The sequence below is a fragment of the Rutidosis leptorrhynchoides genome, chromosome 7 (genome assembly GCF_046630445.1).
Source record: "Rutidosis leptorrhynchoides isolate AG116_Rl617_1_P2 chromosome 7, CSIRO_AGI_Rlap_v1, whole genome shotgun sequence".
Taxonomy (NCBI): Eukaryota; Viridiplantae; Streptophyta; class Magnoliopsida; order Asterales; family Asteraceae; genus Rutidosis; species Rutidosis leptorrhynchoides.
In genome coordinates this window covers 249,730,824-249,748,350 of record NC_092339.1, presented here as the reverse complement: position 1 = coordinate 249,748,350, position 17,527 = coordinate 249,730,824, and positions in this window count along the sequence as shown.

The window sequence follows — 17,527 nt, the reverse complement described above, 5'->3', positions numbered from 1 at the left end:
AATATTTTAGAAGACCTACCAGAGGATATGATTGAGGAAATCTTGTCTAGAGTCGGTCAGAATTCATCAGCACATTTAGTTATGGCGAAATTAACTTGTCAAATATTTGAAAGACTTTTCAGAAATGCCTTAGTTTATAAAAGGCTTTCCTTTGATAGGTGGGGTATATCACATTGGGGATACCGTAAGTTACGCCGTGTTTTATTTAAAGCATTAAATGCGGGGAACCCAAATGCAATTTTACGCTACGGGTTAAGAACCTATTTTGACTCAACATAACCCAACATAGGATTTCGTGAATTAGAAAGAGGTTCTAACATGCAACATAAAGAAGCATGTTATGCTTACGGGTTAGTGATGTTCGCTTCTTACCAAAGTGAGAAAAAGAATATCGGATTGCAACTTTTAAATAAAACCTTCCCACAAGTGACGGATTCAGTAGTTGGGGTGAGAAACAAGGTTTTTAGATTATTACGGGGCTGTTGGACATTACGTAACCCTTGTCCTTTTGACGACATTACAACATGCTGCCTAGCCAATGGTCATAACGGTTATTTTCAACAAGACCAAGGATGGGAAGTCGTCTTAGTAAAACCAGAATGCATGACTTGTTTCTGGACTTATGAATTACGTGTCTTTATTTCCTTTGCTGAACAACTTGCGTATTAACCAGATTTATCTTCAAAACTGTCCTGTATCATAGTGTACTATATTTCATGTTATATGTAATATAGCGAAATTGTAAGTTTGAAGAATATTTGTATGTGGTATATTATTATAATCAGTTTTTCATATGGAATTGTAGTAGTTGAATTGTATATTAGCTAATAAGTATGAACTTAACGGGTAGGTAGTACCCGAATTTAAACTTATAAAAAGCTAATATGAAGAAAAAGCTTTTATAAATGAGTTCATATTATGCTACGAAATACTATTGACTACTCTTAATATTCTGTATGATTAACTCGATTCAGTTGTCTATTTTGAAGGAAATGGCACCGATAACTCGACACACCATGAATATGAACGAAGAGGAATTTCATACCTTTCTTGCTGCAAACATAGCCGCAGTACAGGCTGCGCTACATAACAACAATAACGCTGAATCTAGCAATGCAGCTAACGGCGCAAGAAATCGTGTAGGATGCACCTACAAAGAATTCACTGCCTACAAACCTTTGGAATTTGATGGAACCGAAGGACCAATTGGATTGAAACGGTGGACCGAGAAAGTTGAATCGGTGTTTGCCATAAGTAAGTGTACTGAAGAGGGCAAAGTTAAGTACGCTACGCATACCTTCACAGGTACTGCGTTAACGTGGTGGAACACCTATCTTGAACAGGTAGGACAAAATGCTGCTTACGCACTACCGTGGTCGGCATTCAAGCAATTGATGAACGAGTAGTACCGTCCTAGAAACAAAGTCAATAAACTCAAGGCAGAACTTAGAGAGTTACGAACACAAGGGTTCGACGTTACCACATATGAACGACGATTCACAGAGTTGTGCCTATTGTGCCTGGGAGCATTCTAAGATGAAGAAGAGAAGATCGACGCGTTTATAAAAGGGTTACCAGTAAGGATTCAAGAAGATGTAAGTTCACACGAGCCCGCTTCTATATAGAAGGCAAGTCGAATGGCTCATAAACTCATAAATCAGATTGAGGGAAGAATTAAAGAGCAGGCGGCCGAAGAAGCCAACACGAAACAACTCAAGAGGAAGTGGGAGGAAAACGGTGACAAGAGTCACCAGTACAACAACAATAACAATTACAACCACAATCGTAACAACTATCCCAACAACCGCAACCACAATCGCAACAATAACCGCAATCCTAACAATAACTACAACAAACATCCCAACAACAACAACAACTACAACAACCATTTCAACAACAATAACAATCCCAACAACAACCTCAATAACAACAACGACAACAAAAACCAAAAACAGCCATGTCATAGGTGTGAAGAAAATCACCAGGGGTTTTGCACGACATTTTAAAACAGGTGTAAAAGAAATGGTCATAGCGCGACAAAGTGTGAGGTCTACGGACCAAAGTTTAACAGAACTAAGGGAGCAAATAATGCCGGAATAAGTAATGCCGAAACGAATAGTGTCGGAGCAAGTAATACCAACGCTGTTTGTTATAAATGTGGAAAACCGGGCCACATTATTAGAAATTGCCCGAATCAGGGGAATACTAATGGGCAGGGCCGTGGAAGAGTTTTCAATATTAATGCGGCAGAAGCACAGGAAGACCCGGAGCTTGTTACGGGTACATTTCTTATTGACGATAAATCTGCTTATGTTTTATTTGATTCGGGTGCGGATAGAAGCTATATGAGTAGAGAATTTTGTGCTAAATTAAGTTGCCCATTGACGCCTTTGGATAGTAAACTGGTTAGCGAAACATTTAAGATTGACTTGATACCAGTAGAGTTAGGGAGTTTTGATGTGATAATCGGTATGAACTGGTTGAAAGAAGTGAAAGCAGAGATCGTCTGTTACAAAAATGCAATTTGCATTATACGACAAAAAGGAAAACCCTTAATGGTGTACGGAGAAAAGAGCAACGCAAAGTTAAATCTTATTAGTAACCTGAAGGCACAAAAACTAATAAGAAAAGGTTGCTATGCTGTGCTAGCACACGTCGAGAAAGTCAATTCTGAAGAAAAGAACATCAATGATATTTCCGTCGCAAAAGAATTTCTCGATGTATTTCCGAAAGAATTACCGGGACTACCTCCACACCGATCCGTTGAATTTCAAATAGACCTTGTACCGGGAGCTGCACCAATAGCTCGTGCTCCATACAGAATCGCACCTAGCAAAATGAAGGAACTTCAGAGCCAATTACAAGAACTTTTAGAGCGTGGTTTCATTCGACCAAGCACATCACCGTGGGGAGCTCCTGTTTTGTTTGTCAAGAAGAAAGATGGTACATTCAGGTTGTGTATCGACTACTGAGAGTTGAACAAACTTACCATCAAGAACCTCTACCCACTACCGAGAATCGATGACTTATTTGATCAACTACAAGGCTCGTATGTTTATTCGAAGATCGATTTACGTTCTAGATATCATCAAATGCGGGTGAAGGAGGATGATATTCCAAAGACTGCTTTTAGGACGAGTTACGGTCATTACGAGTTTATGGTTATGCCATTTGGATTGACTAACACACCAGCTGTGTTCATGAACCTCATGAACCGAGTGTGTGGGCCATATCTTGACAAGTTTGTCATTGTTTTCATCGATGACATACTTATTTACTCGAAGAATGATCAAGAGCACGAAGAACACTTGAGAAAAGTGCTAGAGTTGTTAAGGAAAGAAAAACTGTACGCTAAGTTTTCAAAGTGTGAATTTTGGTTGGAAGAAGTTCAATTCCTCGGTCACATAGTGAACAAAGAAGGTATTCAGGTGGATCCAGCAAAGATTGAAACCGTTGAAAAGTGGGAAACCCCGAAAACTCCGAAACACATACGCCAGTTTTTAGGACTAGCTGGTTGCTACAGAAGGTTCTTCCAAGACTTTTCCAGAATAGCAAAACCCTTGACTGCATTAACGCATAAAGGGAAGAAATTTGAATGGAAGGATGAACAAGAGAAAGCGTTTCACTTATTGAAGAAAAAGTTAACTACGGCACCTATATTGTCATTACCTGAAGGGAATGATGATTTTGTGATATATTGTGACGCCTCAAAGCAAGGTCTCGGTTGTGTATTAATGCAACGAATGAAAGTAATTGCTTATCCGTCTAGACAATTGAAGATTCACGAACAAAATTATATGACGCATGATTTGGAATTAGGCGCGGTTGTTTTTGCATTAAAGACTTGGAGGCACTACTTATATGGGGTCAAAAGTATTATATATATACCGACCACAAAAGTCTTCAACACATATTTAATCAGAAACAACTGAATATGAGGCAGCGTAGGTGGATTGAATTGTTGAATGATTATGACTTTGAGATTCGTTACCACCCGGGGAAGGCAAATGTGGTAGCCGACGCCTTAAGCAGGAAGGACAAAGAACCCATTCGAGTAAAATCTATGAATATAATGATTCACAATAACCTTACTACTCAAATAAAGGAGGCGCAACAAGGTGTTTTAAAAGAGGGAAATTTAAAGGATGAAATACCCAAAGGATTGGAGAAGCATCTTAATATTCGGGAAGACGGAACCCGGTATAGGGCTGAAAGGATTTGGGTACCAAAATTTAGAGATATGAGAGAAATGGTACTTAGAGAAGCTTATAAAACCAGATACTCAATAAAACCAGAAACATTTTTGGTGGCCGGGTATGAAAGCCGATGTTGCTAAATACGTAGGAGAATTTTTGACGTGTTCTAAGGTCAAAGCTGAGCATCAAAAACCATCAGGTCTACTTCAACAACCCGAAATCCCAGAATGGAAATGGGAAAACATTACCATGGATTTCATCACTAAATTGCTAAGGACTGCAAGTGGTTTTGATACTATTTGGGTAATAGTTAATCGTCTCACCAAATCAGCACACTTCCTGCGAATAAGAGAAGATGACAAGATGGAGAAGTTAGCACGACTGTATTTGAAGGAAGTCGTCTCCAGACATGGAATACCAATCTCTATTATCTCTGATAGGGATGGCAGATTTATTTCAAGATTCTGGTACACATTATAGCAAGCATTAGGAACTCGTCTAGACATGAGTATTGCCTATCATCCACAAACTGATGGGCAGAGCGAAAGGACGATATAAACGCTTGAAGACATGCTACGAGCATGTGTTATTGATTTCGGAAACAGTTGGGATCGACATCTACCGTTAGCAGAATTTCCCTAACAGCTACCATTCAAACATTGAGATGGCGCCGTTTGAAGCACTTTATGGTAGAAAGTGCAGGTCTCCGATTTGTTGGAGTGAAGTGGGGATAGACAAATTACGGGTCCAGAGATAATACAAGAAACTACCGAGAAGATCATTCAAATTCAACAACGGTTGAAAACCGCCCAAAGTCGACAAAACAGCTACGCTGACATTAAAAGAAAAGATATAGAATTTGAAATTGGAGAGATGGTCATGCTTAAAGTTGCACCTTGGAAAGGCGTTGTTCGATTTGGTAAATGAGGGAAATTAAATCCAAGGTATATTGGACCAGTAGCTTACCGACTTGAGTTACCTCAATAACTCGCGGCTGTACATAACACTTTCCACATCTCGAATTTGAAGAAATGTTTTGCTAAAGAAGATCTCACTATTCTGTTAGATGAAATACAAATCAACGAAAAACTTCAATTCATCGAAGAACCCGTCGAAATAATGGATCGTGAGGTTAAAAGACTTAAGCAAAACAAGATACCAATTGTTAAGGTTCGATGGAATGCTCGTAGAGGACCCGAGTTCACCTGGGAATGAGAAGATCAGATGAAGAAGAAATACCCGTATTTATTTCCAGAAGATACGTCAACACCTCCAACTACTTAAAATTTCGGGACGAAATTTATTTAACGGGTAGGTACTGTAGTGACCCGAACTTTTCCATGTTTATATATATATTAAATGAAAATTTTATTTACATGATTAAGTGTTTCCAACATGTTAAGCAATCAAACTTGTTAAGACTTGATTAATTGAAATAGGTTTCATATAGACAATTGACCACCCAAGTTGACCAGTGATTCACGAACGTTAAAACTTGTAAAAACTATATGATGACATATATATGGATATATATATAGTTAACATGATATTATGATAAGTTAACATATCATTAAGTATATTAACAATGAACTACATATGTAAAAACAAGACTACTAACTTAATGATTTTGAAACGAGACATATATGTAACGATTATCGTTGTAACGACATTTAATGTATATATTTCATATTAAGAGATATTCATACATCATAATATCATGATAATATAATAATTTAAAATCTCATTTGATATTATAAACATTGGGTTAACAACATTTAACAAGATCGTTAACCTAAAGGTTTTAAAACAACACATACATGTAACGACTAACGATGACTTAACGACTCTGTTAAAATGTATATACATGTAGTGTTTTAATATGTATTCATACACTTTTGAAAGACTTCAAGACACTTATCAAAATACTTCTACTTAACAAAAATGCTTACAATTACATCCTCGTTCAGTTTCATCAACAATTCTACTCGTATGCACCCGTATTCGTACTCGTACAATACACAGCTTTTAGATGTATGTACTATTGGTATATACACTCCAATGATCAGCTCTTAGTAGCCCATGTGAGTCACCTAACACTTGTGGAAACCATCATTTGGCAACTAGCATGAAATATCTCATAAAATTATAAAAATATGAGTAATCATTCATGACTTATTTACATGAAAACAAAATTACATATCCTTTATATCTAATCCATACACCAACGACCAAAAACACCTACAAACACTTTCATTCTTCAATTTTCTTCATCTAATTGATCTCTCTCAAGTTCTATCTTTAAGTTCTAAGTGTTCTTCATAAATTCTACAAGTTCTAATTTCATAAAATCAAGAATACTTCCAAGTTTGCTAGCTTATTTCCAATCTTGTAGAGTGATCATCCAACCTCAACAAATCTTTCTTATTTACAGTAAGATATCTTTCTAATACAAGGTAATACTCATATTCAAACTTTGATTCAATTTCTATAACTATAACAATCTTATTTCGAGTGGAAATCTTACTTGAACTTGTTTTCGTGTCATGATTCTACTTCAAGCCATCCAAGATCCTTTTAAGCTAGATCCATTTGTCTCTTTTCCAGTAGGTTTATCCACAAAATTTGAGGTAGTAATGATGTTCATAACATCATTCGATTCATACATATAAAGCTATCTTATTCGAAGGTTTAAATTTGAAATCACTAGAACATAGTTTAGTTAATTCTAAACTTGTTCGCAAACAAAAGTTAATCCTTCTAACTTTACTTTTAAAATCAACTAAACACATGTTCTATATCTATATGATATGCTAACTTAATGATTTAAAACCTGGAAACACGAAAAACACCATAAAACTGGACATACGCCGTCGTAGTAACACCGCGGGCTGTTTTGGGTTTGATAATTAAAAACTATGATAAACTTTGATTTAAAAGTTTTTCTTCTGGGAAAATGATTTTTCTTATGAACATGAAACTATATCCAAAAATCATGGTTAAACTCAAAGTGGAAGTATGTTTTTCAAAATGGTCATCAAGACGTCGTTCTTTCGACTGAAATGACTACCTCTTACAAAAATGACTTGTAACTTATATTTCCTACTATAAACCTATACTTTTTCTGTTTGGATTCATAATATAGAGTTCAATATGAAACCATAGCAATTTGATTCACTCAAAACGGATTTAAAATGAAGAAGTTATGGGTAAAACAAGATTGGATATTTTTTGATTTTTGTAGCTACGGGAAATATTAACAATTCTATACAAATTATATCCTAGCTAACTTATATAGTATTATACATGTATTCTAATATATTATGTAATCTTGGGATACCATAGACACGTATGCAAATGTTTTGACATATCATATCGACCCATGTATATATATTATTTGGAACAACCATAGACACTCTATATGCAGTAATGTTGGAGTTAGCTATACAGGGTTGAGGTTGATTTCAAAAATATATATACTTTGAGTTGTGATCTAGCCTGAGACATGTATACACTGGGTCGTGGATTGATTTAAGATAATATATATCGATTTATTTCTGTACATCTAACTGTGGACAACTAGTTGTAGGTTACTAACGAGGACAGCTGACTTAATAAACTTAAAACATCAAAATGTATTAAAAGTGTTGTAAATATATTTTGTACGTACTTTGATATATATGTACATATTTGTTATAGGTTCGTGAATCGACCAGTGGCCAAGTCTTACTTCCCGACGAATTAAAAATCTGTGAAAGTGAGTTATAGTCCCACTTTTAAAATCTAATATTTTGGGATGAGAATACATGCAGTTTTATAAATATTTTACGAAATAGACACAAGTAATTGAAACTACATTATATGGGTGAATGATAGAAGCCGAATATGCCCTTTTGCTTGGTAGCCTAAGAATTAGTAAACCGATTTACTAATTGACGCGAATCCTAAAGATAGATCTATTGGGCCTAACGAACCCCATCCAAAGTACCGGATACTTTAGTACTTCGAATTCATTTTTATCATGTCCGAAGGATTTCCCGGAATGATAGGGGATATTCTTATATGCATCTTATTAATGTCGGTTACCAAGTGTTCACCATATGAATGAATTTTATCTCTATGTATGGGATGTATATTGAAATATGAAATCTTGTGGTCTATTATTATGATTTGATAATATATAGGTTAAACCTATAACTCACCAATATTTTTGTTGACGTTTTAAGCATGTTTATTCTCAGGTGATTATTAAGAGCTTTCGCTGCTGCATACTAAAATAAGGACAAGATTTGGAGTCCATGCTTGTATGATATTATGTAAAAACTGCATTCAAGAAACTTATTTTTGATGTAATATATTCTTATTGTAAACCATTATGTAATGGTCGTGTGTAAACGGTATATTTTAGATTATCATTATTTGATAATCTACGTAATGCTTTTTAAACCTTTATCGATAAAATAAAGGTTATGGTTGTTTTAAAAATGAATGCAGTCTTTGAAAAACGTCTCATATAGAGGTCAAAAACCTCGCGACGAAATCAATTAATATGGAACGTTTATAATCAATATGAACGGGAAATTTCAGATGATACGGAAGGCATGGCTTATTGGGAGAAATATTGCACCGATTCGGTGCAAGTTTCTTGCCTCATGCTTGGGACTATGATACCAGAACTCCAAAAGGATTTCGAGCATCATAGTGCATATGACATGATCACACAGTTGAAGGAGATGTTCCTTCAACAAGCTCGTGTCGAGCGCTTTGAAACTGTCTAAGCGCTTCATGCATGTCGGATGGACGACTCCTAATCCGTTTCATCTTATGTCCTTAAGATGAAAAGCCTAATTGATTGAGCGAACCGTCTAAACTGCAACGTATATAATGAATTAGCCACGGACCTTATCCTTAATTCCTTGTCAAAGAGGTTTGACACATTTGTAATGAATTACAACATGAATGGATGGAATAAAAGCATTGGCGAATTACATGCCATGCTTAAGACGGCAGAGGCAAGCATGGGTAAAAGGGCTTCACCCGTGTTTACGATCAATGAAGGCGGGTCCAAAAACAATAACACTTCTAAGCCGAAGGCAGCTAAGAGGAATGACCCGCCTACCTAGGCAAGGGCAAGGGAAAGGGGAAGGTGGTTACCCCAACTAAAAACAACAAGAAGCAAAAGGTTGCCGGAAAGGCTAACCCCAAGGAAGATCCGTGCTTCGGTTGCGGTGAAATGGGTCACTGAAAACGCAACTGCCCGGTCTACCTCAAGGAGTTGAAGGAAAAGAGGGATGCATGGCAAACCTCAGGTAATATATATATGGTATACATTGAGCTTAGTATTACTTCTTCTAATACATGGGTATTAGACACAGGATGTGGAACTCATATTTGCAATACTTTGCAGGGGTTCAAAAGAAGTGATCAAGATGCGGGAACAACAAGTCTCTTCATGGGAAATGGAGCAAGGGTGCAAGTGAAAGCTCAAGGAGACTTTGTTTTAAAGCTACCAAGTGGTTTGGAGCTTGTTTTAAAAAATGTTTTGTATGCACCCGATTTATCTCGAAACATTATTTCTGTATCCCGTTTTGAAACAATATGGTTTTAATCTTAATTTCATTAATGATGATATCCATGTTTCTTTAGATAATGTGTTCTATTTTAAGGCTTCGCCTTCGAATGGTATTTATGAATTGGTTCATGATGACACATCATACAATAACTCAATGTTCCATGCAAACACCAAGAAACTCAAAAGGGATTTGAGTGATTCCTACTTATGGCATTGTCGCCTTGGTCACATAAACAAGAATCGAATGCATACACTTCAAAGGAATGGCCTTTTGAAATAAAATGAACTAGACTCGTTTGATGTATGTGAATCTCGTTTACAAGGCAAAATGACTAAAGCACCTTTCAAAGGGACCTATGAAAGGGCTAAGGACTTATTGGGATTAATACATTCGGATGTATGTGGACCCTTTAAGCCCATGACTAGGAAAGGTGAAAGATACTTCGTCACTTTCATTGATGACTTTAGTCGTTTCGGATATGTCTACTTGTTAAGACATAAGGACGAAACTTTTGAAGCATTCAAGGAATATCAAAATGAAGTACAAAATCAACTCAACAAGACAATAAAGGTACTTCGTACCGATAGAGGAGGTGAATACCTAAGTGATGCTTTCCAAGATCATCTTAGAAGTTGTGGGATTATCTCGCAACTTACTCCACCCGGGACACCACAACTTAATGGTGTATCCGAAAGGAGGAACCGAACCCTAATGGATATGGTTCGATCTATGATGGCTAGAAGCTCGTTATCTCTATCATTCTGGGGTTATTGTCTATGCTCCGCGGCTCGTATTCTAAATATGGCCCCAACCAAGAAAGTGGAACGAACTCCTCATGAGATGTGGTTTGGAAAACCTCCATCTCTATCATACTTAAAGGTATGGGGATGTGAAGCTTATCCTAAGCGTTACGTCCCTAATAAGTTGAATGCTCGATCCACGAAGTGTATCTTCATAGGATATCCCAAGGATGATTGGGATATAATTTCTATGATCCATCCGAGCAGAATGTATTTTTTGCTTGGAAGGCGGAATTCCTTGAAACTAAGTTCCTAATGGAAGGAAATAGTGAAAGTAAGATAGATCTTGAAGAGGTTCAAGATCAAGTAGATGATACACAATTGGTTAACGCTAGCACTCAACATGAAAATGTTGAGAGTGATCAAATGGATGATCAAAATACACAAGACGTTCATAGATCTGGTAGGATTAGTAATCCTCCTGAGAGATATGGGTTTCTCATGGATGGTTGCTACGTGGTTGATTTGGACGAACCAACAAACTACCAAGATGCCTTATCAAGGATTGATAAGGATAAATGGCAGGAAGCCATGAACGCTGAGATGCAATCCATGCATGACAACCAAGTTTGGGAACTTGTTGAACAACCTACGGGCTCAAGGCTAGTTGATTGTAAATGGCTTTTCAAAATGAAAACCGACATACATGGAAACTTGGATACATATAAAGCTAGACTTGTAGCAAAAGGTTTCACTCAAACTCAAGGGGTTGACTATGATGAAACTTTTTCACCTGTGGCAATGCTAAAGTCTATTAGGATATTACTTGCCATTGCTGCTCATTATGATTATGAAATATGGCAAATGGATGTCAAGACCACTTTCCTAAATGGACATCTTGAGGAAGATGTCTATATGGTTCAGCGTGAAGGTTTTGTTGATCCGAAATATCCTAAAAAGGTATGCAAGTTAAAGAAGTCAATCTACGGATTGAAACAAGCATCTAGAATGTGGAATCATCGTTTTAATGAGGAGGCCAAGAAATTTGGTTTCATTAAAAATGGTGATGAAGCTTGTGTATACAAGAAAGCTAGTGGGAGCACTATCATGTTCCTTGTACTATATGTGGATGATATATTGTTATTTAGAAATGATATTCCGGCAATGGAAGGTGTTAAAACTTGGCTAAGTAAATGCTTCTCCATTAAGGATCTTGGAGAAGCACAATACGTTTTGGGGATTGGGATCTACAGGGATAGATCCAAGAAACTGATAGGTTTGAATCAAAGTGCATACATTGAAAAGATCTTGAAAAGGTTCAAGATGGAGAACTCTAAGAAAGGTTTGGTACCTATTCAAAAGAGAACACTTCTCAGTTCATCTCAGCGCCCCACCACGAAAGATGAACATGAGAGAATGAAGAAAGTCACATATGCGTCTGCCATTGGGTCAATCATGTATGCAATGATATGCACTAGACCGGATGTGTCATGCGCTCTTAGCCTGACAAGTAGATACCAGAATAACCCAGGGAACAGTCATTGGATTGCTATTAAAAGTATATTGAAATACCTTAGGAGGACTAAGGATATGTTTCTGATATATGGGTCTGGTGAGGAGGAACTCGCTGTAAAAGGTTACGTGGATGCGAGTTTCCAAACTGATCGAGATGATTCTCGATCACAATCCGGTTATGTCTTCACGTTAAATGGAGGTGCGGTCTCTTGGAAGAGTTCAAAACAGGATGTTGTTGCTTTATCCACTACAGAGTCGGAGTACATTGCCGCCTCATTGGCAGCTCAGGAAGCTGCATGGATGAAGAAATTCATCAACGACTTAGTAGTAGTCCCTTCCATTCAGGACCCTCTTGAGATCTTTTGTGACAACGAGGGTGCGATTGCTCAAATCAAGGAACCTCGTGCTCACCAAAAGACCCGTCACATTGAGCGGAGATTCAACTACATAAGGGATAAAGTTGAAAAGGGAAAGATATGTATTCGCAAAGTTCACACAGATCTTAATATAGCGGATCCTCTCACGAAGCTCTTACATGGATCAAAACATGCAGAACATGTTTGTTCATTAGGGCTTCGATATTCTAGTGATTGGTCATGGTCTGTTTTAAGTATTGTAACGGAACGAAATTGTTCAAACTCATTAATATAATTATGGTATTAATTTATTTTGAGTTATGTTCCTATTTTGCATATTTTATCCATGAATAAGCTATTATTCTAAATTTCGTAGTCGATCACATTTGTGGGAACAAGTGTGAGTTTTAGACTATTATGAACTTGGATTGGTATACATTCAGGATGAATGTGGGGCAAGGTTGCTGCCAAGGTTCATAGATATTTGTGGGACACAAATATTGGAAGACCCGCTCTCAAGATTCACTGAACGGAACCTTTGTGGTTGATCACATGTAATCTTGAATAAAGGCGAATGTCATTGTATACTCTGACCTGAGATACATATTGGGTTCAGATATTTATCAAATATTGAGCCTTGATTATTTCCTTCGCTATTCTGAAGTATGGTAACCCATAAGGAAGAGCTCAGGTGTAATACAAAGTATATATCTAGGACGTATGTAGTCAAGATGGAATTTGTCCCTCTTATTCGTTGAGAGTCAGATGTCTAGGGCCTGATAAAGTTAAATCTAAAAGAGAGTGATCACTCTATATCTCTTGGATTTAACATGACATCTAGGATGAAAGGATATAATGAAAGATTCACCTATTCATATTCGAGATGGGAACTCGAAAGGGATGATGTTATTGAATGGCACAAAGTCATAACATATTGAGGGTGATGGACGGTCGTTAGGTGGTATCCATCACTTGCATTAATTTCTTATGTTTCTCGTGCAAGTGGGAGATTAAAGGTATTTCGTATGCCCGAGCGACATATTAAATTAATGTGGCTAGTATGTTATGATCCAAGTTGGGTCATACCCAATAACAAACTTACCGACACCTTAAAACGTATTTAGTCTTGACAATTGGGCCGTTAAATAAATACGCGATAATTGGACTTTAGAAAATCGGTTTTCTAAAATATTATCACTTGAGATAAATTGTTTGGATAATTTATATTTAATTATTTATAGGTTTAAATAATTATGTTGTGTTATATTTTATAAGTTAGTTTATAAAATATATAAGTAACAAATGCATGTTTTTTTAACAAGGTTTTATAAAACTACCAAGTTTTATAAAAATTAAAACCACCTCATGGTGGACAGCATTTTGGTCTCCAAGGAGGACAAAACATGCAAGAATCTTGTTGCTTTTGAGTGCACAAGTCCTCATGTGCCTGGGCATAAGAACCATGACTTATGGGAGACTAAAGACTGATGCAAAAACACATTTTTTCCAAGTTAAAACTCTCTCATTCTGCTACTGCACTATTCTGTCCGAATTTTGGCATCACAAAGAGGGTATTCTTGAGTTTATTGGAAGCTCATTTTAGGTGTCAAACAAATCCTAACCAAAGTACTAGGTGTTGGTTATAAGTTTGGGGTATTATCTCTTGAGGTTTCATAGTTTTGAAGCTTCATTCATCATCATTCTTTCAACAAGCTGCTGTCCAGAATTTTGGGTTCAAAGAAGTGGGTTTCTAGCTTGGTTTTAAGGTGATTAAGTATCTAAAACATAATCAAGTTCTAGGGTGGTGTTGGTGCATCAAAAGCTTAGGGTTTTAACACACTTGTCTATCATCTTCTTGTATCAAACAACCCTCAACTAGCTTGAGGAGGTAAATATATCTTCTCTACTTGTTATATTTGTAAGCATTTATCCAAGACTTGATATTATCATGGAATTTAACTTAATTACTTAACATGTTGTCCTAAATCTTACATAATGCTTCCGCTTGTTTTAACTACATTAAATTGGTTTAATGATCAAGTTAACTTTATGAACATGTTGTTTATGAAACTTGTTAAATTCCATCAGATTAATATATATATAACTATCTTATTCGAAGGTTTAAACTTGAAATTACTAGAACATAGTTTAGTTAATTCTAAACTTGTTCGCAAACAAAAGTTAATCCTTCTAAATCAACTTTTAAAATCAACTAAACACATGTTCTATATCTATATGATATACTAACTTAATGATTTAAAACCTGAAAACACGAAAAACACCGTAAAACCGAACATATGCCGTCGTAGTAACACCGCGGGCTGTTTTGGGTTTGATAATTAAAAACTATGATAAACTTTGATTTAAAAGTTGTTCTTCTGGGAAAATGATTTTCCTTATGAACATGAAACTATATCGAAAAATCATGGTTAAACTCAAAGTGGAAGTATGTTTTTCAAAATGGTCATCAAGACGTCGTTCTTTCGACTGAAATGACTACCTCTTACAAAAATGACTTGTAACTTATATTTCTGACTATAAACCTATACTTTTTGTATTTAGATTCATAAAATAGAGTTCAATATGAAACCATAGCAATTTGATTCACTCAAAACGGATTTAAAACGAAGGTTATGGGTAAAACAAGATGGGATATTTTTTTGATTGTTGTAGCTACGGGAAATATTGTAACAATTCTATACAAATCATATCCTAGCTAACTTATATTGTATTATACATGTATTCTAATATATTATGTAATCTTGGGATACCATTGGCACGTATGCAAACATTTTGACATATCATATCGACCCATGTATATATATTATTTGGAACAACCATAGACACTCTATATACAGTAATGTTTGAGTTAGCTATACAGGGTTGAGGTTGATTCCAATAATATATATACTATGAGTTGTGATCTAGTCTGAGATGTGTATACACTGGGTCGTGGATTGATTCAAGATAATATATATCAATTTATTTCTGTACATCTAACTATGGATAACTAGTTGTAGGTTACTAACGAGGACAGCTGACTTAATAAACTTAAAACATCAAAATGTATTAAAAATATTGTAAATATATTTTGAACATACTTTGATATATATATATATATATATATATATATATATATATATATATATATATATATATATATATATATATATATATATATATATATATATATATATATATATATATATATATATATATATATATTTTTATAGGTTCGTGAATCGACCAGTGGCCAAGTCTTACTCCCGACGAAGTAAAAATCTGTGAAAGTGAGTTATAGTCCCACTTTTAAAATCTAATATTTTGGGATGAGAATACATGCAGTTTTATAAATGTTTTACGAAATAGACACAAGTAAATTAAACTACATTATATGGGTGAATGATCGAAGCCGAATATGCCCCTTTTTCTTGGTAGCCTGAGAATTAGTAAACCGATCTACTAATTGACGCGAATCCTAAAGATAGATCTATTGGGCCTAACGAACCCCATCCAAAGTACCGGATGCTTTAGTACTTCGAATTCTTTTTTATCATGTCCGAAGGATTTCCCGGAATGATATGGGATATTCTTATATGCATCTTGTTAATGTCGGTTACCAGGTGTTCACCATATGAATGATTTTTATCTCTATGTATGGGATGTATATTGAAATATGAAATCTTGTGGTCTATTATTATTATTTTATAATATATAGGTTAAACCTATAACTCACCAACATTTTTATTGACGTTTTAAGCATGTTTATTTTCAGGTGATTATTAAGAGCTTCCGCTGTTGCATACTAAAATAAGGACAAGATTTGGAGTCCATGCTTGTATGATATTATGTAAAAACTGCATTCAAGAAACTTATTTTTGATGTAATATAATCGTATTGTAAACCATTATGTAATGGTCGTGTGAAAATGGTATATTTTAGATTATCATTATTTGATAATCTACGTAATGTTTTTTAAACCTTTATAGATAAAATAAATGTTATGGTTGTTTTAAAAATGAATGCAGTCTTTGAAAAACGTCTCATATATAGGTCAAAACCTCGCAACGAAATCGATTAATATGGAACGTTTATAATCAATATGAACGGGACATTTCATATACTATTGCCTATAGTTAGTCGTACTCACTTAGCTTCGTGCTAATTCCCCTCCATCTCCTCCCTGCAGGTTGTAAGCTTTTGTAAATGATGCATTTTGGGGAGAAGACAGGCATGTGAATGTTATGTTTGACAGGATTCAACTCTGATGTGATTTTAATTAGTTAAAATGTGTTCTTTTGTAAACCGAATGCAATTACGTCTTTTCCGTTAAAACATGTATTTTGTATGTTGTCACGTGACACTGTTAAGGTGTATTTGGTAATTAATAAATAAATGCTTCCGCCACGTATTTAAAAAAATAGCGATGTCACACCTATAATCTATTTCATATCAAAAATCATTTCCCTGATTATACAAGATGGATCCAGTATCTAGTTCAAATTCCTTAGATTCCGACAGCTATTCCGATATGGATTTCCACTCGAGCTCTGAAAACAGTGTAACCGGAATGGATCAACAAATTAGCCATCATCAATTCTGGATGAATTGGAGATGGGTTCGTAGTCTACTAAATCATTGGAGACAAGAAGAAGGCGATCCCTTCCACCCATCTTATTGCCATCTTGGCGAAGAGCCTGAAGCACTTACCGGCGAACCTATTCGAAATACCATTTTCTCTCTCATTTCCAGAGTATCTCATCACGATTATATACTATCTCAAATTCTAGATCTTATTCATCCGCTCGTCCGAACCGACAATCATCCCGGTGTAACAGAAGAAGTCAACGAGCTTCGAGCTCGAGTGGTGGCTTTGGAGAATATGATACAAAGGTTACAAGCACCAGCAGCATCACCGGCATCAATAGTACCACAATCAGCAACATCAACAGTACCATTACCACCATTAACAACAACATCCGCATCTCACACCTCAACGTCACAATCTGTACCTCGAGCATCAACGTCATACGCACCGTAGATACCAAGAAGTACCAACAACAATAACCGATGAAGTATTGATTCATAACTTCATTGGAGAAACATTCTGCGGTAATTATGTAATCTCTAAAGTCTTAGAGATTATCTAT